Raw genomic sequence first — 27,555 nt, 5'->3', positions numbered from 1 at the left:
TCCATAAGAAATAATGGCAATCATTTTATTGTAGCTCTGTTTTCATGCGTTTGATGAGATGATTTGCTTTCGGTTCTTCTAGAGACATTTCTGAAAGAAAGCTTGCTATAATTTGTAGACACGAAATTGGTAAGAATTTGCCTGTTGTCACTGATGTAATTTCTTCTTTGTCTGACCTTATTCACCTGGCATTAAAATCGTATTACTGAATTTCAGTTTAAAAATTGCTACAGCTAATAGGGAAAATCTTTACTTTAAGTGGTTTTTTGGCTTGATCTAATCTGTGTCCTTAATGTCCACTGTGGGACTGGATCCAGCTCTTCAGTGCTGACAAGAGCCTTTTAACGTCATTTATTTATTATGGGGGAAACAGTGTAAAAGCTTAGTTATTAAAGCCACTGTTTATAGGGGAAAATAATGAAATTGCCTAGTCCGAAGATAGAAGTTATACAACTTAATATCTAATCTTAAATAGCATTATTAAAGCCAAATACACACCATTAAAATAATTTGAGGTTTACTTTGTTGCAAAATCCAAGCAGAATGCCTTCTGACATAATACTTTGTAATGCAATGGCCAAAAGTTACTGCTCTGCCTGCAGTGCAGCGTGTGGGTTACATGTAAGGCAGGTTTTATTAGTTTGCCATGCCAGACTGCCTGCCCTTGCAAAGTGTCCCTTGTGCTGAAAGCCCAAGAATGCTTGCAGCTATTCTCCTTACAAAAGTAGGCATGCGGTTAGTTGGAGTTATTTTGGATCTAATTGCTGTTTAAATAGCAATATAAAACTAGATTGAACTGGAATATGCAACAGGATTTGTAAAGGTTTTTTCCTTCCTCTCAAATTTCTGCTTTGCTCTGAAGTTATAAAGGGGCAACACATACCTAAAAATTTTTGATTCTAGAAAAACTGGGATGTGATCTAAACTTGTCAATTAAAACATACATGTTCCCACATACAAAAAAAAGTTTTATAACTTTGTTGTTGTTGTTGTTTTGAATGTAAAATACAATGTTGAATTCTTGAGGGTTTGTTTCTCTTGATAATTCTGGTTAAGGGAAAAGCTGACAACTAGTCAATAGCATGGAAAAGAAAGTGTTTAATTAATGTTGTAAGAGGAGAAAGAGTTTCATTAATTCCAGAGATGATTTTACTTTTTGTTAGATTTGATTGCTTTCATGCTTTGATTTGCATTAGCATGCAAATATTTCTTCCTTGCTATGCTCAGTGTTGAAAGAGATAAATTAAAGCAAAATACAAAAAGAAGCAATGAAGACAAATCTTTTTCTTCCAAAGGAAAATGTAAATGTTATCAGTACTAGGAGAAATAATGAAAAAAAAAGTATGCTTCTCAGAAAAGTGCATTAATCAGAGTTTTGAATATTTAAAGAACAATTTTGTCATTACATCAAAATAGCTCAATCAGAGGAGGCAAAATGTAGTATTGATAAATGATGATGCCTCCAAGGGAGATATTTCAGGTAGTATTGTCACCGAAGTGTATTTATAGAGCTCCCAGGAGCTAATCAATACTAGCACTGTGCAGGAGTGCTATCTTTTTGCATCCTGATTGGGCTTATTTTACCTGCTGTATTTCAATATTTGAATAGAAAATAGAAAATTTTTGAACAGAAAATAAGCCATCACTTCTGGGATTTTTGGAAATGAGAACCTTGACATTTGTTCTGAAATACACTGTTACTTTTTTCTGGAAGAAGATGGGGAAAAAAAGTGTAAGGAAACTACGATTGGTTTAGATCACCTGATGATAATCTTGTGTGGGGGAATTATTTCATTTATTCCTGACCTGTATTCAGTCCTAGTATCTGTCATGTTATTATTAAAAGAAAATCATCTTTTTACTGTTTTACAAAGGAAATGTTCCTTGAAAAATCTCTGATATCTCAGATCAGCCTGTTTGATAATTTTATACATATGTTGTAGTACGAATTTGATGGCTTTGCATATAAAATTTAGTGTTGCTGATATTACACTGGTACTACGCGGTATATTATTAAGAAAACCTTGCTGCAATATTTCCAGTTCAAAAAAAGGAAAAAGAAAAAAAACTCTGTTGCTTGAATGCTGCTGACAAGAAGGTAGGTGAGAGAAGGGAATATGCACAGAGGGGTCACAGTCTGGAAGTAAAGAGGAAAATGCAGAGGCTATCATGCAATTAAGTTAGGCAGTGTTCATGCATATACTCCACATTTGCTTAAGAGAGGGTTTGTGAGTGGTCTCAATCTCAAAAGGCCTTCATACATGCTTGAATTTAAGCAAATTTATAATTGTTTGTTGGATTATTAGGAAGAAATTCTTTACTGTTAAAGTGATGAGACACTGAACTGGTTCCCAGAGAAGCCATTAATGCCCCATCCCTGGAAGTGTTCAAGGCCAGGTTGAATGGGGTTTTGAGCAACCTGATCTAGTGGAAGGTGTCCCTGCCCAAGGCAGTGAGTTTGGAACTAGATGACCTTTAAAGTCCCTTCCAACCCAAACCATTCTATGATTATCTCCCAAGCTGTTTTGGAAAAATACTACTTCCTATAAATTCCTAATGCTTGATGCAAAGAAGGAGGAAAGAAAATCCTTGAACCATCTATGGTACTATTAATAAAAGAAATAATGAGACAGAAAAAGGGAACCCTTTTATTGACAAATGCAGTCTGTCCCCCGAAGTGCACCTGTTATCCTTTGATGGGCTTTCCCCTTGAAGTCTTGCTGTGCTTTTGCCTGACCTGTTGCTTTGTTACAACGCTCAAAAACACTTTTCCCACCCTGCTGCATACAGGTGTCTCCTCTGGACCTTTCCCCTGCTTCCTGATTAACTGCTCTTGACCTCCACTTACTGTTGTGCTTGATGCCTCCCCAGTATGTCCTGCTCTTGCTGTCCTTCCACGCCCTCCTGTCATGCTGCAGGAAGCCCAGGTGCCTCCCCATACTCTCCTGGCTCTAGCAGGGCTCTGCCTGTCATCTCAGCCCTGTGCCACATGGATCCCACCTTGCTGCTGACTTCATCCTTTTTCTTACCACCTCTTTGCTAGCCATGGGCAGCTGCATGGGGCGCTGTGCTGATGAGGCTGGTGGCTCTTGGCACAGTCTCGAAAGTGGCTGGATGGTTTCCTGTGTTCCCGTTCTTCCCTCGAATCCCACTTTTTCTAATTTAAATGCTATGTTTGCATTTACCAGCTCTTTAATTTTCCTCCTGCTCTGGTTTTTGTGGCTCTCCTAAAGCTGAAGCAGAGGGCTGGAGACCCACTGAAACTTTCTGACTGAGACTGGAATGGAAACAGAAGGCCTGGGACCCCAGGAGTAGCATAGGAAAGCTTGTTTCTATTTGGATCCTTTACTAGGACAACTCTTTTAAGCTGCAATACAGTTTTAAAAAGTGAACTTCCTTTTGAAAACCTTGAGGTGTCTCATGGTTATAGGCTGAGAACTGACTTGGAAGTGTCCCAGAAGTGGAGCCATTTGGCTTGCTGTTGCTGTCTAGAGTGGTCACCAAAGACAGCTTTCACTTTTTAACCTCTACAAAATATTAGTAAATGTAATTAATGTCTGATGCCAACCTTAGATATGTACGTGATGTCTCATGGGGAGAATAAGATTAACATTTTAGCTACTGATTTGTACTTTCCAAATGTTCACATTTACTGGAAGAAATTTTAATTATTTCATTTTAATGCAGTTAGATTTGTTCTTATGTCCAGGCACAAGAGAATCATTAGGTTTCTGGCTCATCACATTTATTCTGTAAATATTTTTTTAGTATATCAAATTCCCTGCATTTTTTGAATATGAATACACTGAAGTACAGTGGCTTAATTAGTTTTATTTTCATTTTGCATATTCAACATTAGGGAAATGCATCTTTCATCCATGATGGGGGTACTATATTTTGCACTAAGAGTTGTATTTTGGCCAGCAACATAAAGATCTACTTGTGTATTGAATAAATATATTACAACTGCTGATGAAACACTACTCCCCTTCCACCTCCCTGTGACGTGCTGCTGCTTGCTCCTATCCTAGTTAATTTCTGGAAATGTTTTTTTTCTGAGTATGGTTAAATGGCAGGCCAGAGATGGCCCAGGTTTTATTGTCACCACTGAGTGGAAAAACAGTAACAGTGTGGTAGAATGTGTCTGGCAGATAGGGTACAACCATTTTGACTCTTCAGATTAAATAAATTCTCTCCTATTCTGGTATAAGGGTTTTAGCTTGGAGCTCTGCCAGTCCAGCGGGAGTGCACCCTTCTCTCAACTCTCTTTCCTGCCGTCACTGTCTCATATTCATGGTCCAGCTCCTTCCCTCCCTCTTTCTGCAATGCCTCAGATCTCACTTGGATGTTTCTTCCAGGTTGACAGCTGATAAAATACAGAGTAACCCTCTTCTCTTCTGTGTTTTAGTCTTCTTTTTATTTATCAAACAGTTTCTCTAGGTTATCCTTTCCACTGCTTTCTGTACAAAATATAGCCAGAAAAGGACTTTTAATAGCTGTCAAGTTTTCAGACCAGTACCACATTCATGAATGGCTCTTGTAAGCTTTTTATTTTTCTTAAAGCTCCCTTTTGTGGTGACACTAAGAGAAAAGCAGTGACTGCTGATTATAGGCTTGCTGGGCATCTGTGGGCTTTTCTTGCTTACCTTACTGTGTCCCAGGAACCAGCTCTGTCTCTGATGCCTTAGTTGCAAGCTCTGCCTTGAAAGCAGCATTTGGGAGGGATGCAACTGCTGCTCCTTCATGCAGTGACATACCTCCTCCTGATAATGGAAGAAATAAACCATTAACAGGCTCTTGTATAGGAGAGAAAAGCATTTTGCAGTTATTAATCAAATCCAAACATACTTAGCCCCAACAGCAGGAGGTTGGGCTTTTATACTGAGAGAGAGATCTTTTATCCTTTCTTTTATAGGCCAGGGCGAGATCTTTTCTGCACATAGTTTGCAGCTTCTTCCGTAAGTTTTCTCCATCTGGGATGGTGTGCTTTGAGTCCAGTGATGTTGTTTATTATTATTATTGTGTTATTATTACTATTATGATTTGTTTTTAGCTAGAGATTTGTGAGAACTATATTTCTCACAAAATATTGGGTTAGGTTGTACTTGAAACAGAGCTGTCTCTTTTTGTGGGTCTCTCAGAAAGTAATAGTTCAACATAGCCTGTTGGTCAGAGCAGCAGTAGTCAATGGGAGGACACTATAGCAGCACAAGTCATTAATAAACCAAACCAAAAACAACTAGAAAAACCCACAAATGTACTGTTTATTTTCCTACTATCCCATTCCCAGAGATCTATAGGATCCTGCACGATGTCTGTGGCTTCTTGCCCAGCAGAGCAAGCTTGTGTCTCCTAATAACAACCATCTGGGAGGACCATTGGAAGGGATTCCTGCTAGTTAATTATCTTCCTTCAGCATCTTCTCAGTCTTTTTCTGGGCTGAATAGGGAAGTCAAAAGCAGCTATACAAGCATTTTTTTTAAAATGTTATATGTGAGATGTTACTACTGCCAAATAAACTGCATTATGCCTGTGGAAGCCATTTGTATTTTTTCTTTTTTTATTTTAACTTCATGCTGTGTACTAGAATTAACTAACTCCTACTGAGCTGGTTTGAAAGTTTCAATGTAAGACTAAGTCTGTGTATACTAAATAATAAATCAAGTTCATAGGTATAGCTCTTCATTATATTAATTAAAAAATGATGCCTTTAGATTCATATGCTTGAAAATTATTAATATGTGATGCAAAAATAAGTAATTTTCTGGTGTGTCTACTTGTTTGCTTACAAGCAGTTTCTATAATTCCATGTTGAAATGTGTTTTCCTACCTAGCCTATATTGTAGCAAGACATGTTATCATATATCAAGAGGAAATCTAAACAAATCATCAGGTCATAAAGTCCACTGATATTTGATTTTTAAAGTGTTCCTTCCTTTCTTTTTTAAAAAGTTTATATCAGGCAATGTATGGCAGAGAGATTAGATCTCTTATTCCCTCCTAAATCCTTCCACCTGCCCCAAATTTATAAAACACGTGCACAGAGTGCATCCACAAGACATGTTGGCAATTACGTTAGCAGAGGTGTTGCTCAGGTTTCTGCATTGCATTTGGTGGATGTCACCCGTGGTGGCTGCAGAGGGAGAAGGCAAATAGAGCAGTTGGTGGTCAGTGGCCCTGGCTATTATCACGGAGGGAGGAATGCTTTAGGAATGCCAAGTGAGTCCCAGGCGTTGGTGGCTTTGCAGAGGAAGGAAACTGCCTTTATTCAACTCTACAAACACTGCAGAGTCTCGTCAAAGTCTCAGAAGCTCAGTAAGATGTTCTAAACACTATTTAACTCCTTACTGTGAATATTTGTTGTAAATATAGCTGTTCAGATGAAAAAAAAGGAAGTGATCTGCATGCATTTTGTTCCTGAGTTAGGCTTCCCATGATTAAGGTTTTTGTTCTCTTTCCTCATTTAGAAGTAGTCTCCCACCCTCTTTGCAAGTGTAAATTGCTCTCCTGTAATGAGATCAATGGACCTTCACAGATTTACAGTAGTAGAGAATAATTTGGCTCATTACACATTTGATGAGATATGAACTGTGAGGCTATCCTTGCATGGACAGACAGTAAAACATTAAGAACTAATAAAAAAATGTCATGTTCTCCAACAGTGTGCTCTGGCTGTGTATATAGGAATATATTATTACATACAAGTGGAGAAAAGGTATCCATGGGTCAGCTCCATGGATTCCCCAGATGAAGGATTTTCTCTACTTCCTAATTCCTTTGTGTGAAACTGTTTTGTCGGTCTGACTGGACAGAGGCTCGGGTTTAATCTTGGGTTCAGCAGATGTCCTGGAAAAGTGCAGCTGCTTTTACACAGACATTACTGGAGAGGGTTTTTTGTCTAATGGAAGCACAAATCCTAATGAAGTCTCTTACGGTGGTACCATGCTGATGTTAAGGGTGGTTGTTTTGAGTCATAATCAGGATTTAAAATCAAACAAATCACCTAAAAATTGGTTGTTCCTGTAATTTGGTTGAGCAAGTAATCCATCACCCTTTGACAGCCAGCTGGCTACAGGAAAGGCTCTCACATTCCTGCAGGTTTGGTGTAGATCCTTGAAACCTCTATTCCTGTGACAGCTCTGGTAACTGGTTTGTGCTCCCTGGCATCCTTTGGGAAAAAGTTAAATGTACTTTCTTAATTTAATTTTTCTGGAGTATGTTACAATGGTATTTTCTATGATATTGATACATGTTCTATCCCTGGTGGTGGGAATTTTGGAAAGGGAATGAGAGTATAAGATAAAATTGATTGTGAGATGTGAGGAGTGTACTTTAAAAGTACTAACGTGGATTATATGCAGGTCTTTTTCTGCAGTTTGTTTTAAGAGTTAAATTATTTTTGTTTCTCAAGTTTCTACACATCTCAAACTCATAATGAATTAATATAGGGAAGTGAATTTTGTTGAAAAGCTACTATGAAGACTTCTATTGAAAAGTAAATTTGAAAGAGCTCTGCTGTTGGCCAGCTGGTTATTGCATGCTCTTTTCCAAGTACTTTGTGGAAGTACTTTGTTTCCTCATGTGCAAAAATTTCCCCCCACTACCATGACTGAGATGATGAACTGGTTTGTTCACATCTTGCACGTAGACTGTTCTAGGCTGCCTTTTTGTCCTATACAATACACATGATGTTTTTACCAAACACATTAAGAGAAATGGGCATAAGATGTCTAAAGAGATCACCTTGAACTTATAAACTTCATCCTCATAGTGTAAAAACTCAGTGCTTTGATATTTTTCACTCCATAGTACTCCACTGGTGAGTAGAATTGGATTCTCTCTGTTCTTAGTAAAGGCAGAGCTCTTTACTGGGTTGTGTTTGGTTTTACTTTATTTTGGGGGGCATGGTGGGGTGGTGGATGGGATGGGAGTGGCTTTGTTTTTTTGTTTTTAATAGATAACTAAATCATGCTTATAATACTGGAAGGCAATGTATTTTACACACTTTGTGGGTTAGGAGGCACTCAGGAAAACAAAGATGGCTTTGGTGAGGTGGAATAATCCTCCAACCTCCTGCTCAGGAGGCTTGGGTTAAATTTCTAGGTTATGCTACTTCAAAATAATTCTTTTCCACCCCTCAGTTACTGCTGACGAGCAGACAGGAGTGTTTTGGCTGCTCAGTGAGGCCTCCCTGCTGTGGATCTGAGACATGTTCTCTGGTGGCAGGAACCGTGGATGAAATATCTGCGAGGGCATGGCAGCCCTTCAGCATCTGGGGCTATGCAGTGTGGGTGCTTCATTTTGTTTATCCACCAGCTGCTTTGAAATGGGTCGTAACAGCGCTGGAGTCTGTGCACAGAGCAGGTGCCCAGGCTGTGGGAGGGATACTGTATGGAACCTCCTGTGCTCCAAATCCGACAGTGACATCTCTGTAAATCAGAAACCTTAACTTGCTTAAAATGTACTGTATTTTGCATGATTCTGTGGCTTGGTCTGATGTGGGATGGAGAAGATGCCTCTTGTCTGCTGTCACCGAAACCTTCCTCTGGTGTGTGGCCATGATGCCTATGAAAATACACATTTGCAAAAATGGCAGAGATCCTTGTCTGATACCAATGTAGGGTCCATTCCAACCATAGATAGCCCAGGGGCATCCTGAAGTAGGTGGGAGCCTCGTGGGCTGTCTGGCACTTACAGAGGTTTTTCATTTACACAATAAATTTCCACCTTTTGTAGGGATGTTATTTTGCTGCACTTTGTACTAATTTCAAACTAGAGTGAGAACTTAAGGTTTGGGGTTCCCTGCCCACACCCCTCCCGCCACTAGTAAGGGGCAGCAAAGGTTCTCAAACCTGGTTTTCATGGGAGTTGTAAATAATTTTGGGAAGTGAATAAGCAGAATGTTAAATTTTTTTTAAGGAGTTTCGTAGGTCCCTGGTCTTTACGATGACTAAAAATGTTATTTTCAAAATTTTTTTATGAGAAGATGATTTTTTAAAATTTTATTTTATGTAACTTTCATTTCATGCTGTTTAAGATTTCACAAGTGAATATACTCTGCTTCTGTGGAAAAAGTTAATATAAACTCCAGATGTGATTTCCTTCTCTGCAGAGGTAAATTTAAACCTAGTGATTCCTTACAGGCTTTGAATCAGCCATTCTTCTTTTCTTTTCCTTAATACCTAACTGATGAATTACAGAAGTAATTCGAACTTTGTTTTCCAATTCTTTTCCTTTTCTGCTGGCAGCTGGAAGTTCTTTCACTGTGGTGCATATTAAATCACAGCTCGCTGAGGGTCCTCTAAACAGGAGTGCAAAGGTCTCCCGTAATGTTCCTCAGGATTTACACCTTTGGGCTGAGAATATGCTGGTTGCATATGAAGCCGTTGAGAACTGTTGACCTAAGAAGCCTTAGGAAATTTTGATTTTTTTGTTTTTAAAAAAATTAATTCTCACTACCCCTGACTATTGCTTAGAAAGTCATTACTCTATTGCTGCTTTTTATGCCATTTGCACAACCTTTCAGAATAATTTGCTTTAGAAAATTGTACAGTGAGTCTTGACAAAATCAGATTGAAGGCTCAAATAACAAAGTGTGCGTTTGCAATGTTCCTACAGCTAATGAAATATAATTTAACAAGTCAGTTTGATAATTTGCCTCTCAATTCCAGAGTAAAGTTTCATTCAATGACTGTCAAATTTAAGATACCCCAAGCCTCACAGATGAAGCAAAGAGCATGTTTGTAGCCCATTTACACTGGGAACCAGACTGTCAGTGTGGAGCCCTGCCAGTTTGAGACAGATGAGAATCTGGCTCCCTACTGAGAGCATGAGATCTCGGTGTTTTTGGCATCTAGTTTTTGACCCTGACATCCAATCCAGTAACCACAACTGTGACTGAACTGCTAGCAACCAGCAGGTTTTTTTCTTTTTATTTTTTGTTCCACAGTAGAAACGTGTCAAGAATAGATAGTGAGGTTCACATGCTGTTGCTAGTGTGTTCAGGGAATCTGGGCAGCCCCTCACACCACTCTAGCAGAGGGTGAGATAGCAAATGCAATCATATCAAAACCCCCTAGGATAGTAGCACATGGGGCTTTGATGCTTTCGGAAGGGGCAAAGGACGATGAGGAAGCAAAGCTGGCCAAAGCAAGGATGCTTATTTTTTGGACAACCAGCACAACTGCAATGCCCTTGGCCTGAGCAGGTGATTACATCCCAGCTGAAATCACCATCAGCTGTTTCAGTGTGGGGCCACACACTAGCCCTTTCACAGGGAGAACTAGTCACATCGCTTACTGGTTCAACTAAATATTGCAGGAACTTAGATGGCAATTATCATTCTATCATCAGTACATTGCTTCAGTGGTGATGGATGGTTGGATGGATGGATTTACCTTCCATGAACTTTTTACTTGAGAAACAATTCTCTCTCCATTGTGGGCAAAGTGTAATTAAACAAGATTCTCAGAGGGATGAGTCAGCTAAATCTATTCCTTTCTCCAGGTTCCTGCTTTTTCTTCATCTTTCATGTCTAATATTAATTTGATTCTTTCAGAGACAACCATTTTAACTGATTAAGTAGACCCTAAAAGTTGATGATGTGTTGCCAACATTTTTAACAAGATGTTCCTTCAAAAAATCATCCATCAGCTTCCTGCTCTTCTCAGAGGAGTGGGGAAAAAGAAACCTGTCAATTCTACATCCTTCACTTTGTTCTCAAAAGTTCCTTCATTTCTCCTTGCTGCACATCTGGTTTCGTGCTTCATAGCTTGCATTGATTTTTTTGTGTGCCTTCTCATAAGAGTAGTTAATGTTTCCAGAAGTGATGCTCGAATAAACATATCCTGTCCCTTCTGTGGGAAGGTGGTTAGGGGACCTTTTCTAAAGAAGGCTTCATGAGCAGAGTTTCCACTGCATTGCTGGGGCTGCCTTTGAAAGCAGTGGGTATTGAGCCTTTCCCTGGCTGAGCAGAAGTGTCTCAGTCCTAAGCTTGGGCACAAGCTGTTAAAAGGTGTGCCAGGGTCCAGATCTGGATGGGAATTCCTGTCAGGTGACTTTACACTCCAAAGCCTTTTCCCTTAGTAAGTGATTTCTATTCACTGTTACAGTGCCATGAAAAGGCCTGAAGTTTTTAGAAATAGTGAGAACTGCAGAAAACTTCATTAGTAGACTGGGAGGCAACCCTGTGAAGCTTAGCAAAATCAGAGAACTGCATCTAGGAGGGAATAAGCAAAAGCTGGGGACGGCTACCTCAGTAACAGCTTTGCAGGAAAGTCCTTTTGGTGGACAAACTGAATGTAAGTCAGCAGTGAAGGGCAACCACAGAATCATAGATCATAGAATCATTTAGGTTTGAAAAGACCCTTAAGACCTTTCAGTCCAACCATAAATATAACACTGCCAAGTTCACCACTAAACCATGTCCATGATGATTAAAAAGAGCATAGACAGGCATGTCAAGACAAGTGCCCCCTAATCAGGAATAAACAGGCTGTATCCAGAGTCCTGGGCCTCATTTTGAGTCCTGCTCCCATAGAAAAAAAGATTTTCCATTTTAGAATGAGGGTTATCAAAATAAGAAGGAGGCTGAAGGGTAGAATGACAGTCCAAGAGAGGTGGGAAGTGTGGCTTTATATATCCTCAAGAAGAAAATTGTTAAAGGGGAATCTTACAAATGGTTTATAAATAAGGGGGCTCAGAGTCATCTTGAAAGTGGCAGCAAGGGGATTTCCTGCTAGGTGTAAATAACCAAATTTCACAATAAGGATGATCAAATATCAGGACAGGTTGTTGTCCTAGTTAGAACAGCTGGGCCCAGTTCATCACTGTATGGGTGTAACCCAAAACTGTGTATTCTATAGCCTTCCATGCCATTTCCCAGAAACTGTTATCAATGAACCGTTTACACCATCTGCACATAGAGCCTGACTCCTCAGGCTATAAACTAGGCGCTAAGAGGCCTGTGAGATAGGAGTTGCTCTTGTCCTCACACCCATTAAAGAACCCCCTGCCCTGAGGGAGGTACTGAGCATTCCTGCCTGAACTGGAGGTTATATAATCTTGGAGTCTTGGGACCTTTTGAACCACTCGTGGGATCCAGAGGAAGACTGCAGATCACCGCTCTCTACCAGACTGCAGACCACCACTCTCGACTGGACTGCAACCACCACTTTTCAACCAGACTGCAGTCACCACCCTTGACCAGACTGCAACAGCACTCTCACCAACAGGTTTTCCCCTCTCTTTTTCCTTTGGACTCAGGGGGCCCAAAAAACACCACTCTGTTCATGCCCCAGGGTGCTGGGTTATACATTTGGGTTTTGTGGGTTAAAACCAATTGTTTGTCTGTATAATTGTACTTACTGTATTATTTTATTAAATTGTTATTCTGACTTATAATCTCTCTTTTGAGTTGAGTTCATTTCCCCTGCTGGTTTACCTTTAAACCAGCACAGTTGTGCAGAGAATATACACACTTTTCATACTTGAAGATATGCAGAATTTGACAGAATAAACACTTGAGCAACCTGATCTATCTTTGAAGTTAACCCCACCTTCAGCAAGGAGATAGGACTTGATGACTTTGAGGTCACTTCCAGTCCAAATTATTCAGTGATTCAAGTAAAATCCTATGCTTTATGAACTCTTTGATTTTTAGCAGGAATGACTGCCAGTCTGGTCTTTCTCATGAAAACTGTTTTCCAGCCCATAACTATTCCTGATTTGAAACACTTCAGCTAACTCTTTTATCCAAAAGGAGTGTGTGCTTCACTTGGAATGGAAGAGAAGGGATTTGTTTTTTACCAAGTCAAAATTATCTTAACCTTGTTTTCAGGAATGAAAGGATTATATATGGTTTTACCTGTATTAAAATATTTTTACAGTCCTTTGTCAAAAATTCTATTAATCTCATGCTTTCTGGCAAACCCTATTAGTCTGGCAGGCTGCGTGGCTTTTTGACAAGGCCATACTGAGTGAAGTACTGCATAAAAAGTTTGTGTTTAGTGAGGATTTGAACAAGTTGGTAAGACTAGGTCTGGACGGAAGGGAAGTCTCAGAGTAGAGAGTGTGATGTGGATCAGAAAGGGAGGAAAAAGAAGGGAGCAGGAAAGAAACAAGTCAGAGGAAGGGACTGGAAGGAAAGAAACAAGTCAGAGGAAGGGAATGGAGCAAAAATCTTGCTTTTTTCCTGGCAAGACTCATTTAGTGGTATACTCAGAAACCAGTCAGCCTGCTTTTTACATTTTGCAGAAGGCCTGTGATAAATAGGACGAGGCAATGCAGGTGATGCAGTAGCAGACTTGACTTGATTGACCATTCAGTTCTATCCGTTAGCCCAGAGTTCCCTAGTGATGGTATGTCACTTATCTGAATTTTCCCTTTTCTAAGGTCTGAGCTGTAATTTGAGAATCACAGTAGAAAAAAAAAAAAAGAGATGTAGTTGAAAAATATTGAAATTGTGCTAGAAGATACCAAGTGGTGTTCGCACGCTTCCCTGGGTGGCACAAGTTGGGCATCCCAAACTGATGGATGCTTTTGACACTAATGTGTGTGGCTCAGTCTCCTGTGTAAAAAATGTGGCTGGAAAGATGGTGATTTATCGGTATTGATGGCTATTATTGCAGTGCTCATTTATCAGTGTTAAGTACCACCGGAAAGCAAGCGAGGAAATTGATAATTCTGTCTTCATAACTCAATTCCTTAAATATTCTTCACCTTTTCCACTGGATAAGGCAGCAACTCCTTCCTGGTCAAAAAAAAAAAAAAAAGAGAAAGAAGGAGGTTGGACATAGTGCATCAGTAGAAGGCAACTTAATTCTAGCATTTCTGAAGTACTGACCAGTGTAATGCTAATGTATTCTGGTGGGTAATTTTACCCATAAAATTACGTTCCTATTTTTTTTGGTCAGTTTTCTGTTGTAAGTGTTGGCTTTAACGACATGTTCCTCTGAAGCTTCTCGGTCTGTTTGCATCCTCAGCATTACTGATGTAAAAGGAGAAGTCCAGCTTGTCCTGTTTAGATCACTCAGGGAAAAGGTAAAATTGTCTTTCAGGGTTTAAGTGGACCTTTCTGCTGCAGGAGCTTCCACCATCTCTTTAACGTCACTGATAGCAAATATATATTTCTTCTGAATTTTGGCTCCTGCTTATGATACGTTGGAGCCTTTATTTTTAGAGTTACTATCTTTTCTCCCGCTGCCATATCTGTCTGCTGAGTGTTGCACTCCTGCCAAGTTACACTTGCTCTAGACACAACATAAACATAATTACATGTAAGAAATGTGAAGTTGCTTGGATTCACTGTGAAAAGGGGGTTTAGTTTCAAAATAATTTCACTTTAGTCCTGTTTCTGGTCTTAATCCTGGCTATCTAAAGCAAGGGTTACTTGCTGTTGATGTGTACACGGTATAGTGTGCTTAAGCTCTTTTCACTATGGAGATCTGAGATGCTACAGGAGAAGAACTAATAGTATGACTTAGGTGTATTAATGGAAAAAATTTTCTCATTTTCATATTGACATCTGAAAGGGATCACTACAACTGTGAAATAAATAGGGCATGGGGGAAAAAAAAAAGGAAATATAGGAGAAAAAGGTTTTATCTTTCTTTAAAAAAGGTGGCCCAAATAATAAATGGTACTAAGGACAGAAAAGATTTTATTCAGTGTCCCTGAGGTCTATCTTCATCCCAAGTCCATTAGTTCTCCAATTATTAAGACTATTGTACAAACCACAAGGAAAATCTGGGCGTGTTTTGAGAAAGTAAAATATTTGTGCTTGAAGACACATTACTTTGATTCTAAGAAAATAAAAAAGGAAAAAAAAATAACAGCAAACAACTTTGTGTGACTCCCATTAGTTCAGAAAATGCCTGTTTTCAGTTAGCTCTGAAGAGTAAAACTTTGAGTCTGAACTTGAATAACATGTGTATTACTTGAACATTGCTTTGATGACTGATTTTTTTTTTTTAAACTTGTGGAAAAGTCAAGGAAACAGAACTTAATTGGTAATTTGGATGAGTTCTATTGTCTGATCCAGTGCTGGTGCAGAGGGATATAACTGCACATCACAGCTACCGTGGTAACAGACCCATTGAAAGGAAATTTTTGTTAAGATCTGGTGTAGATGTTATGCAAACATATACAGTTGATTTAAAAATTAAAAAAAGGTAAAAATTCATCAAGAGACACAGAAACTGTTGAATATAATTAGAATGTTAATTTTATTCCTGCTTCTCTTCAGTGTAATGTAGAACTGTCTGATATCTGGTGGGACTAAAAAGGGTTTGACTCTCCCTCAACTAGATAGTGTTCTGCAGTTGGGAAATAAAAGTGGTACCACAAGCAATGATGAAGGGAAGGAATTGCATTAATTAATTGCAAAGCAAGGCACAGGTGAGCCCTAGTCCAGAGGACTAGGCTCCTGGGGAGGCAGGCAGCTGCACAGTTCATGGGTGATGTTCTTCTCTAGAATTCATTAGAATAAAACAAGGTCTAGAGAAGAGGTCCCAAACTACTCTGGTCCTGAGTGATGAGCCCAAGAAAATGTTATGCTGCCCTTGACCTCATGTGGAGCAGTGTCTTGCAGTGATTTAAAACAACAACAAAGGCTTATGTGGCCATTTATGTGAATCTGTGAATAACTTGCAGGGTCATTTGTGAAGCTCCTGGCAGAGCAGCCTGGGAGCTGTGGGGACTGCACCCCCCTTTCTCTTCCCTAAGAGGCTAGTGGCAGCTCTTGCCTTGGCTGCGCTCAGCCTGACACCCTGCAGAAAGGGTGCTCTGTGTGCCTTCTCTCTGTGGCAGGGGATAAAAATTAAGCTTGGGAAAGCAGGATACTTCAGACCATGCATTTTGAAAGTTCTCCTCTGCAAGAAAGGATTGGTGTTGCAGGATTGGTGAAAACCTGACTCTTCTGTGTCTGCTCACTGCATGCCAAGATAAGATATAGTGAAGTGGCACAGCCTATTTAAAAATATTTTTCATAGTTAGAGAAAAACACAGGTATGAAAGAAGGAAAGACTGGGGCTGTGTTCTGGCCTGGTTGTGCTCTTGTAGCACCCATTTAAATTTCCATTTATATTTTCGTAATACACTCATCTCCTTTTTGCCTCAGAGCTATTTTAATTGAATTTACTTGTTCTGCCTGCCATTTAACTGTGAGCTGCTCCGACTAAAACCAGTTTCAATGCAATAAAAACCCAAGATGTTTCACTAAATTTCCGGTATTAAAAGCAGCTGACCTTCATATGCTGCGGGGGGAATGGGGAGGTCTAGTGGATCTAATGCTGAGAGACACACAAAAAATCAACTGTGCACATAACTTGGATGAGAAATTATTGTAATTGCACTAACTACCCATATTATGTGCAAGCGTGTGTGTGTAATTTTCAAATATTGTCTTCATTTGAATTAAATTATCAAATGGGCTGTAATATTAGGCTAGAATACTTTTGGGATGAGTATGTATTTTGTAATAGTTAGTTCATTACTAGGCATAATGTAGCTGTTTCTCTTGAATGTACTTTTTTCCATTTATTTGTAAGAAAGAAAAAAGAGGTATTTTTAAAAATTCTCCAATTAATATAGCATTACTACTGGGTAAAACACAAATAAAGGGATAGAGTCAGATTTTAGTTCTCCCCAGTACATATGTATACAGCTGTACAGCTGTTAAAATTGTCTGTGTCTAATTTGTAAAACAGAGCAGTCAGACAATGCACTGTTTCTCTTCAACACTGTATTTCTGTTGGACTTCTTGGGCTTGACCACCAGGAATATCAGACCACACAGGGCAGGGACACCCTTGCATCATTAAACTGATGAGTTTTCCCATCCTTTTCTATAGCCGAGGACTTCACTCACTGAACTGCTGAGATCAGACCTCTCTGCAGGAGGAGTATCACCTTTGCTTATTCAAAGCTACTGTGGAAAATTGTATAGATATAATTGATTTTATTTTTTTTTTCCACCTCTGCTGTACTTCCTGGGATAGTCTGTTTAAGGCTCTTGTTGAGTGAGTGATAAGATTTTCAAACAGAGGTTTAGAAAGTCTCTGTTGTTTCTCAGTGCTTTGGTTGGAAAAGAATGTGTTGAGATAAGGCCTTTCAGTACCACCAATGGGTAACCTATGTGCAAACAGACAGAGAGGCTGCTTATTTGTGTGTTTTATAATGCTGCTTTAATTCTTAGTCTTATAAGCAACACAACTGTTCAGGCAGAGAAGCGGTCTTGTGAAATCCGATATCATTATCAGCTGCTGCCAGAGAGCAGAATATGCATTAGAAAATCATATGGAGGAGGCAGGGCTGCTTCTGCCTGCTCCCTCCTTTCCTCTTGCCAACGTGCTGAGAATCAGTGCAGGTTTCAAATCGGATTTGAAACCTGTTCGTTTAACCTAAAACTGCCAGATTCACCACTAAAACATGTCCATAAGTGACATATCTACATGTTTTTTGAACACTTCTGTGGACAGTGATCTCATAACTTCCCTGGGCAGCCTGTTCCAATGCTTATCAACCTTTCCAGTGAAGAATTTTTTCTTAATATCCCACTATTACTTATAATAACTTGAGGATAGCACCTCCTAAAATCACTTAGTAGAAAACATAATACAAAGTAGATGGATGCATTCCCAGTGTAATAATGAACACTTGGACAAAATGCCTTGATTGTTTTTCTAATTCTCATACACCTGATTAGTTTGATTTTCTTTTATACTAAAAAGTAAACTTTATCATAGTACAATGAAGACTACAAAAAGTAAAGGAAATTGTAGTCTACAGAGGTGTAAGAACCCTGGATAAGAACAGGTCCAAATACTGGCTGTCTTCTGGGGAGTCTGAGTTATACGATGCTATTATTAACTAAAAATTTTTTCAAACTTATTTTTGTTGTGATTTAAAAATGTCACATGTCTCAGCATGATTCATACCACCTCTCCTTTCTATGTTTGTTTTCTCATTCCAGTAGCAGACTGTTACAACACTCAGCTTCCCTTCCACAAGTTACTTTACTGCTCTTTGGAGCCATAAGGCTTAAGCAAAATGGAGATGTACAGATGTGGGTGGGAGGAAGAAGGGGAAATTGAAACTCTCAAAAAGACTTGGTATTTTTTATTTCCCTAAATATATGTATATAAAGAGAACCTGGTATAGAAACAAGTATAAGAACATCAGAAATTTGGGAGAGAGAATATACAATACAGTTGAAAATTAAATAACTGCTACATTGCAATGCTTTCAAAATGCTTTCTCTGGTAAGAATTTCAGCTGGTTTTAGTCTGAAAGTATTTGCAGCTCATCTATTCCACAGAACTTGTATTTTTCAAGACAGATTCACTATTGGTCCTTCATAATGAACCAGGTTGATAACATCCCAGTACTTAAAATATAATCTTCCAGCGATGTGATCCTGGTATCCTCTGGAGTCATGCTCCAGCATGTATTATTTGCTCAGGACACTGGCTGTGTTCTTCATCTGTCCAGCCCCCTTGCTCTTGAGCGTGGCAGTTGCAGAGCTGAGTTCCCACTACAAGTCTCAGCTTGTTGGCCCAGAAGATGGAGATGTTCCCTGGGCTTGTCCAGGTTCAATGTTGGCTGCGTGGTTACAAGTAGCTGTTGTTTCTCTCTCATGCTCCACTTCCAGTGTGTCATCTCTGTGCACACAGTGTACAGTTGTTCCACATATGTAAAGCTGTGGCTTATTTGGGAATGCCTAAGTATAGCTATCACTACTTTCTGTGGGCTAAGAAAATTGACCCAAAATATTCCTTAGATTTAACTTAGTCAGTTGACACTTGGTAAACAACTGCGGTAGATGTTTTAAAAGTGTCTTTAGTTTTCATCACTTTATTCTTTTGTAAATAAGTAAAAATAACTGAAATTTTCCTTACGCAATGCAAGTATTTTATAGGTTTCAGGCACTAAAAGAGTTAATTAAAAAAAAAAAGTGGTTAAAAGCAGTTGCTGTACTCTTGGTACAGAAACTGAGGGTATTAAGGACTTAAAAGATAAGAAAGTAAGATGTAACATGCTACATAATCTTAGCATAATAACTCAGTTTGCATGTATATAATGCATGGTAACTGCTGTTTTATGGCAAATTTTTCAGATGCTGTAATTGCCTGGTGAACGTTGCTCTACTACATTCACTGACTGATGAATTCTATACAAACTTTAGACACACCACATAATGGGATGTCTGGGAAGTTGTAAAGTGAAAATTTTATTTGATTAGCCTAAATAAAATTGATAAATAACAGGGAACATAATTTTAGCTTTAGAGGGGCTTTGAAGAAGGAAACTGAATAAAATATCCATATTGATGATGCAGTGTTTGCAAGAGACCTTATAATTCACGCGCATTTCAAGATCACAGTCAGTTACGGAAAAACAAAATTTCACTTTGCTTTACTTTGTACGTTAACCATTGAGGAGCTTACAGAAGTCCTTACTTCAATCATCATAGTGGACATATATTAGAGTATTTTATTTCATGGGTGTTGTGGAGTATAGAAAATTTATTTCTCTCAAAGGCTAGACTTTTTGTCATATAATTCCAAGAAATTTTCATTAAAAGTTGGTGTTTAAAATTATTATTGGTGTTGTTATTATGATCATAATGATTTGCTGCTCATTAAAAATAGGAGGAAGGAATACAAACCCAAAACCTGGCAGTTAGGAATTTACTGATGACATGAGAACACTTTTTGTTTGAAGCTCATTTCAAACAAAATTTTTCATTTTCAAAAAAAAAAAGATTTTGCTCTCTGAAGGGTGTTGGTACTCTTGCAACCCAAGAAATGTGTCACCACAATTGTGGTGGAAGCTCAAGGCTGAGTTCTCCAAGAATAAACCACTCTATCTCCTGCCTTTTCGCTTGGTTGGAACATGAGAACAAGAGCTCACATTTCATCATTCATCAGTGTAATCACTTTCAGGTTCCTTCAAAGAGTGGCAGAATCCCCCAGAAAAGAAAATAGAGCAGGACTTTGTATGCCTAATGCAAAGCAGAGGGTGGGTGGTGCAGGGAAAGACATGGAGCATCTACACCACAAGACGATACTTCAGCGTCTTTGATGCTGCACATTCAAATCCACCCTGGGTAGTGGTGTGAGAAATAAAGAGGTGTGGTGGTGGTGTAGCCATGGTGGTCTAGGATAGTCTAGAGGCAAACCTTGTCTCTCCAAGGGACATGTTTTGCTTTGGCAGGAGCTCAGCTGTTAAATGCCCTGTGTGGCCATAGCAGACAGGTAGCCCGTTTGATTAATCAAGGCATGTGTTGTGATAGACAATCAGCATGTGCAGTGCTGCCTGTCAGCATGCATAGAGCTACTGCATATGCTCTTTCCTGCCTTGCAGAAATGTCTAAAGATTCAGAGCACTGGGCTTGGTGGGGTAAGGATGGAGTGTAGAGAACAAGGAGCAGCAATAAAACCCTGTGAATACAACCTTTCTCATACTTAATTTTCCTCTTCCCAATTTTTCTCCCCAAAATGTGAAAGGAAAGTAGGAGAGCAACTCATTGAAGTCATCTGAACCTTCTGAAGGCTGTTTTATGATTTCATTTATCTGGCTTGCTTGCGTTTCTTTGTAACTTCTTTCTTCTGCCAAAAATAACTTTTAGGCTATAGATTAGCTGCTCTATAAATGCTGTATAAATAGCAGTGAAATGGCCCAAACCTCCAGAAATGGATTCAACAACAAAGTCAGAATTGGAAGGGTTTGGGACGTTTTATTCCAAACTAATTGAATTACAGAATTTTCTTGCAATTGCAAAGGAAACAACTGTGTGCTGCATATTGTGTAAATGTAATGTTTTATATCAATGCCACCATGTTTTTCCTTTGAGAAAATATTTGTAGCACTCACTTTTTCCAAATATAAGTCTTGTCATGTAAAAGCACTGTCTTAAACTGAAAAGACTCCTTTTCCAACCTTATTGCCCTTGCCTGGCACCTCAAACATCAGCAAAATTCCAAACAGCATGAAGTCTGGTTACTTTTGTTAATAGGTGCAATGGATATTGCAAATTTTTCCTAAGCAGATGGCTTGAGATACCAAAGTGCAAACTGATGCTATCAGTCACCATGGTCTCATCAGAGTTGAGCAGACAAGTTGGGAAACTGAGGACCAGACTTGTTTTTAAGCCCTGACACTGTTGGCATGATTTTATCTTGTTGCAGAGATTCCAGTCTCATTTTTTCTGTTTGTTACTTTGTTTTGAGAGAGGAGCTAGCATTAAAACTTTAGTAAGTGTGGGTACTTGGGTTCTCTGATTGATGTGTTAAAGTGAACCTTGGAAATAATTTGCCTGAAGCTTGAGCAAAATGAGTTCAAATATGGGGAAGAATGCAGCCTGGATTTATTTAGTTCACAGACTTTTTGTAAATACATTATTTTAATGATTCTTTTGAAACCAATGACATGTGCTTGCCTTTAGCTGTCTCCAGTGGTGCTGTGTCAGCCCCCAGGACACCAAGTGGATATTTGCCTGTTCCTGGAGTTGAGTAAGGAATGGAAAGGCAGTATGTGCTTTGTCTGTTGCTGCCCAGGAAATAAATTTCTCAACCTGAATATTTGTTTAGGTTTTAGTTTCAACATTAGAAACTTTAGCACACAAATTTTTTCTTTTTTTTTTTTTTTTTTTGGAGTTGATGACAGGAGTTGCTATATTTATTTAATTGTGCACCCATAAATTTTCTGGAAAGTGGCAGAGCATCTCTTCTTTTAAACGCAGGGTCCTTATGAAAGCTTGTGTGTTCCTATCAGCCTTTTTCCAAGTAACTTTTTAAAGCAGTCAAGTTGGCCTGATGCTTAAGGCATCGAGGGTGTTGCTTGGCAACTTTGGGCTGTGGGTGCGTTTCTCTGGGAGCAGCTGGACAGATGTTTGCACTCGGGCTGACTGGGAGCAGCGCCTGGTGGTGACTGAGCAAACCTGGTCTTAAAATTATTGTTTCAGGGGATGTGGGATAAATTAAACATTTACATTGTGAGAAGCTGTTCAAGATACTCATTATTTGCAAAGTTTAAAAAGCTTTTCAAAAGGGTGAGAGGCTTGAGATGCTTTTCTTGGGTAGTTTTCAGTGCCTAGGGGACAAAAACATACCATTTGTCATTTGGGTGAGTGAAACTTGTTTAGTTTAAAGCTGTGAGTTGAAGATGATGGTTTGTTTTGCTGTTGTTTGATCTCCCCTTCATTCCCCCCCTCCCGTTCCCCCATTTGAATGTAACAGTATCATTTACATGCTATTAAGAGGATTTACCCTTCAGAGATACAAACCCAGATCTCCCAGGCTTGTTTCTCAGGTCTGTGTCCAGTTGGCGCTTGGTTTCATTTCAGTTAGAAAGAAACCAGTAGAATGTGCTACTTTCTATCCCACAATACAATTTACTGGGTGCACGCAGGGCACCTAACTTTAAGGTATGCCACTGTATTTGCCAAGGGCAAAACACAGAAAACCTGGATCTGATTTTTCTCTGTGAATACTGACAGTGAGAGTGAGTAGCAGGGGGAGTAAGCTGTTGAAGCAGAAGGAAGGGATGGGTTTCTCCTCACTACTTTCAGTTTTACTGGCAGTGTCCCATCAATTGAATGTGAGACTTAAACTGTAATATGAATTAAAGCATGTTTTAGTGCATTTTGAATGCGTCTGAGCAGCTATAAACATCAGGTGGAGGAGCTCTTGGTTGTGTGCAGAGACTGTCTGTTAGCTGGAGGTGGGCTGGCCCCTAGGAGCCCTTCTCAGGTGGGAAATGAAGGTTAGTGGTATCATTTTGAGCAGTTACTCACATAAATAAAGGCTGTTGGCCAACACTGCCATCTGATGCCAGCACAGGCTGGCATAGGCCCCAAAAGAGGCAGCAGTGTGACGTTGCCATCATCTCCACTGCTCATGTCATACCACACCACCCACTCCTCCGTCTCATATTGATGAGATCTCACAGGGAATTGTGGTGAGGAATTGATCAGATTTCTCACCTCTCCTCCCTTTTTAGCTTTAACATGAGAGGGTTTGCCTATTTCTCCCCATGGCTTTAATGAATACTTGTAGTGTCTTAGTGAAAGGGGCAGGACAGAGGTGGGAAGGAGCAGCTGGGAAATCAGGGGAATGATGGAGACTTTTCTGTTGCTGGTATTGCAGATGTTTAACTGACTGGGAGAATGTGGCAGACTGAGCCAGGGACGTGCTGTGTGGAGCAAGGCGACATCTGGCTGGGTGGGCCCTGAGCCACCGGGCACAGCCCCAGGTCCTTCCTTTGTGAAGAGCAGCCACTTCTGCAGTAAAGTTTTGTGCAAGGAAAGAAGTAAGAGCAAGATGAGGTGGTGTACTGGGAACAACTGTGGACTTTTCTAACTAGAGATGGAGAAATTGCACTGTATATATTGGGGTTTTGCTTTCTTGTTTCCTCCAGTAAGTATATTTGGTAGATTAAAAACATCAGCCCTTTCCCTTTCTGTGAGTTTACTTACTGACAAACATTGGATCTGGGTTTTCTACTTTTATGTCACTTTGAGAGAATAAAGATGGAGAGGTATAATTTGACAGGAAAGATAGCCAAGGAACCTAAAGTTCTTATTTAGACATGCCAGGTCAGAAATATTTTAATTCTAAGGAATCCTTGAGCCTAAAGTAATTCTTATACCACTAAAGAAAGCAATCTGTGACATCTTAGCATTTAAGACAATACAGATAAAGGATAATTGTGTTCACATTTGAGCAGGACTTCTTACCTCTTCTCAATAACATTTTAGTGTGATGATAAGCATAAATATTCATTGTACTTTAAATAAGAACCTATAGTGCTTCCCTAATTGCTATTAACCTTCGTTAAGATGAGAGTTGAACTGTGTTGGGTGCTATGCAAACACTCATTAAAGTGCTTTCCCTCCCTGGTAAATCTTGCAGCTAATGAAGACAAATTATATAAAAGCAGCTGGGGGCTATGCCTATTAACTTGGCCACCGAGAGTTGTTTTATTAGAGGTGTCATGAGAAAGAGGTATCTTAAAATGGGATTGTAGAAGGCAGTTATGATTCAGGGTGACATTTCTATTTCTCGTAGTACTTCATGAATACAAGCATTGATTCTCCTTTGTCTCAATGAGACTTGAGCTTATGCTCAAGGTAAACTCCTGCTTAAATCCTTCTCTGAATTAGATGAAAAGAAGACACAGGAGAACTAAAAACAGTTTTGTAACTAAAATGCAGGACTGGGTTTAATGGTATGGAAAAGGAAGAAGGAAGGCTTTCCTATTTAACACCCCAAAAGTAGAGCAAAACAACGTGCACTGTGGGAATGAAAACAAAAAGCCAGAATTTCGTGGACTGAAATAGATGGACTCAACAGAAAACAACACAGTAAAAGGGAAATGGTCTGTGTTGACCTCCATAGACATGGTTACCATCTGGGAAGCTTGCAATCTTAGAGTTGCAAATAGAAAATGAGAGTTGTCTTTGCCTCCCTCATTGTTAGGCTGTTCAGGAACCCTACTGAAATTCAAATAAATTCGCGATAACTGCATATTGCACATCTTCTGTATTGTGAGTTTCCTGTAGTCAGTGTATGTTAGATCAGAATACAGTTAAACCATAGCAATGATTATGCATAAACAAAATAAAAAAAAAAATAAGATCTTAACTGAGATTAAAAGCTTCAGTTTATTACTCTGTCTGAAAACTAACTTTTGTATGTTTTGAACATAGCCTCAGGTACATGCCAAAGCATTGTGTATCCCTAAAATGTGGCTACCTTTGGTTCACAGTGGGGCTGGAGAACAACAGGAGGTAATCACTCGATAATCCAGTTAATGCTCTCAGTCAGAAAGTAGCTACAGATATGAAAGTCGCAAAAGGCAGTTGCTGACTTAATTGCAGTAAATCTTCTACAGGCAAGATTTCAGTTGCAGAAGCACTGGGGCCAAATTTGCTGATTGTTCCTTCAGTAGTATTAAAATGGGGTGGATTTGGCACTGAATGGCAGAGTGAGACTTACTTCAGACGGCACACCAAATAAATCTCTTCACTGAGGTTAATAAACCGGTGCCAAGAATAAATCTGACCTGCAGTGTCACTGAGTTGTACTAAGGGATATCTCACCAGAAGGTTTACTACTTACATATTTGAAGGCAATGGTAATATTGGCCAATTAGTGGGCATTATGTTTGCAGTGAGGGAAGACAGAAATAGAAGATCTGGTCTGATTTCTAAATCTTACCTTCATCTGCTCACAGTAATCACTCTTAATTATGAGAATTTTGTTTCATTGCCATGCAGAAAGTTAAGCTGCATGAGTCATGGGCAGAACAGTTTGCTTTTAATAAATGGAAGTGAATACGGTAATAATAAAAAAGAAATTGAAAAAAAAAATCAGTTTGACTCCAAACCCATCTACCCGTCTAGACAGATATTGCCAAGCTCCTGTCTGCTAAGAAGTATCTTCTTAATAATGCTGTACTAATGCTACTACTTTTACAGTACTTTCCATTTTTCAGTGCTAATTCATCATTGGCTGGACTTGAGACAGTCTTTTGCCGAGTTTGATAGCATTTTTGTGTCTTGCTTTTCTGTAATGTGCTATTTTGAATGCCATGTCCAATCAATTAGGGAATCACAAGAATGTTTTAGGCATCAGTTCCCAGAGCTGGGCAATAATCCTTGTCCCTGTTCTTCCAGGGTTGCCTATTCATCTTTTCCTGGCAGAGACCGTGTGTCTCCCCAATCCTCTCTCCTATAAAAAAAGTCCTTGTAGTGGCCAAATGCTCTGCACAGGCCTGTTTTCCTTACGGCTCTCTGCCTCTGACTGGAACCCTGTGGGGAAGGGGGTGTGTGTGTGTGTTGGCACCTTCTCCTTCTCCACCTCTAATTTACCTGCTTCATGTCAGAGGCTGTCTTTGCCTTTATTCTTCCCTGGCTTTTTCTCCCTCCCTCCCTCCCTCCCTTTAAAGGGCTTTCCCAAGCGAGTTGCAAGTGTTCACCAAAAGGGAGAAACTGGAATAGCAGAAGTGATGGATGTATAGAGAAAGGAAGGCAGAGCTTGCCACCTATTTTATCCATTTCCCCAGTTATGTGTCGATCTCCTGAGTGACTCTGACTCTTGCTTGTACAGTTGTGTCCTGGTGTCTCGGTAGCTATGTGCCTCCCTCCCCAAAGGATGGGATGCTGGGGACAGCCTGGCTTCCAGACCAGCACGGAAGCAATTCGGACATGCATCAACTGCCCTTGGTTGGGAGAAGGGACTATTTTGGGCTGCACCAAGTCTGATGTGAATAGAAACTCAAACAGAACCCTTTGCTCCTGACATTCAATTCTGAAACATCACCTCCAGAAAGACGAGAAAGCAGCAAAAATAAAATTATTGTCCCATAGCAAGGCAGGAGATCAGTCTCTTCTAGTGCTACCTGGACTTGTCATCCGGTCTTCCTTTTGTGTAAATACTTGGAATAACTCCAGTGAAGTGCAGGGGGATTATTCACATTTCTCAACTGTGAGAGAAAAGTATAGATTCAGGCTTGCTATAAATTACTGAAAATACCTTTTTTTTAAAAAGAGAAATTATATTAAAAGCTGTTGACTCATGGAAACCTAAACTTCCATGGAGTTCCCATCTGACAGAAGTCAAGGCAAGTTGGACAACGAACCCACTTTGGAATTAGAAAGTAACATTTGAAGTTGAAAAAAAAATATTAAAAATACTGTGAATGTTGAGAACTCTGAAACTTGGGCCCATATTAGTACCTCAGATTAGTACCAGCTACCTTTTATCTGTAGCAAAGATTTCCTGCTTGTAGGAGCAACCTATTAATACCACTTTATATTTTGAAGTTAAATCAATATGCTGAAAGCCTTCTAGATCCTCAGGTGAAAGATGACATTATATATGCAGTATAACCACAAAAGGGATCACAGAGGATAGTGTAACTATGGGGCAAATCTACCTGCAAGTACTGCTTAAAGACAACAAGTGTGGCTGGGTAACTCAAATGCTCCAGCAATGTATCTCTGCTTAAAAGTGATGTAATGGGCAGTGAGTGCAAGAGCTGTCAAAGGTTGAGCTAGTAAATTCTTCCTGTTTTTTTTCAGAAAGATTTCTAAAGTTTCCTAGCTTCTTTTGAGGCTCAATTTGACTCAGACCAACTCAGTCCTTCTTTTACTTTCCTCTTGTTTTTTGTTTTTGTTTTTTTTTTCCAAATCAAACCTTGTTAACTCTACTCTGTGTCTTTGCTGTCAAGTCCATTCCCTTGTGATTCGTGATGGTTTCCAGAGCTCCTGGTGGAGAAGAATGTGCAAGTCTTGTTATTTCAACGACATGACCAGAGTTATGCCCTCTCTTAGTTGATGGCACACATTTTTCTTTTGAAGTCTCTTTCCCTTTTATGCACGTTATGGGTGTGCCAGATGTGTTAAGTGGCACTCCTGCATAGCAGGTGAAGAGTGGGGTATGTGTCTGGCTATGATTCTACACGAAATACAGAACAGCACAGTTTTGCAGACCTGAGAAATTGTATGCTGCTGCTTACTATAAAAACCTCTTACTCTTCTTAAATCCCCCAG

The 27,555-nt window shown here is 39.5% G+C and overlaps 1 protein-coding gene across 3 annotated transcripts in view; it reads left to right on the top strand.

Moving 5' to 3' along the window:
- EPB41L3 (erythrocyte membrane protein band 4.1 like 3) overlaps window positions 1–27,555 on the top strand; it is a 141,621-nt gene that overhangs the window by 17,150 nt on the left and 96,916 nt on the right. The window lies entirely within an intron of this gene.

This window comes from Pseudopipra pipra, chromosome 1 (assembly GCF_036250125.1).
Source record: "Pseudopipra pipra isolate bDixPip1 chromosome 1, bDixPip1.hap1, whole genome shotgun sequence".
NCBI lineage: Eukaryota > Metazoa > Chordata > Aves > Passeriformes > Pipridae > Pseudopipra > Pseudopipra pipra.
Note: the sequence above shows the minus strand (reverse complement) of the source record. Positions and strands in the feature narration are given on the sequence as shown.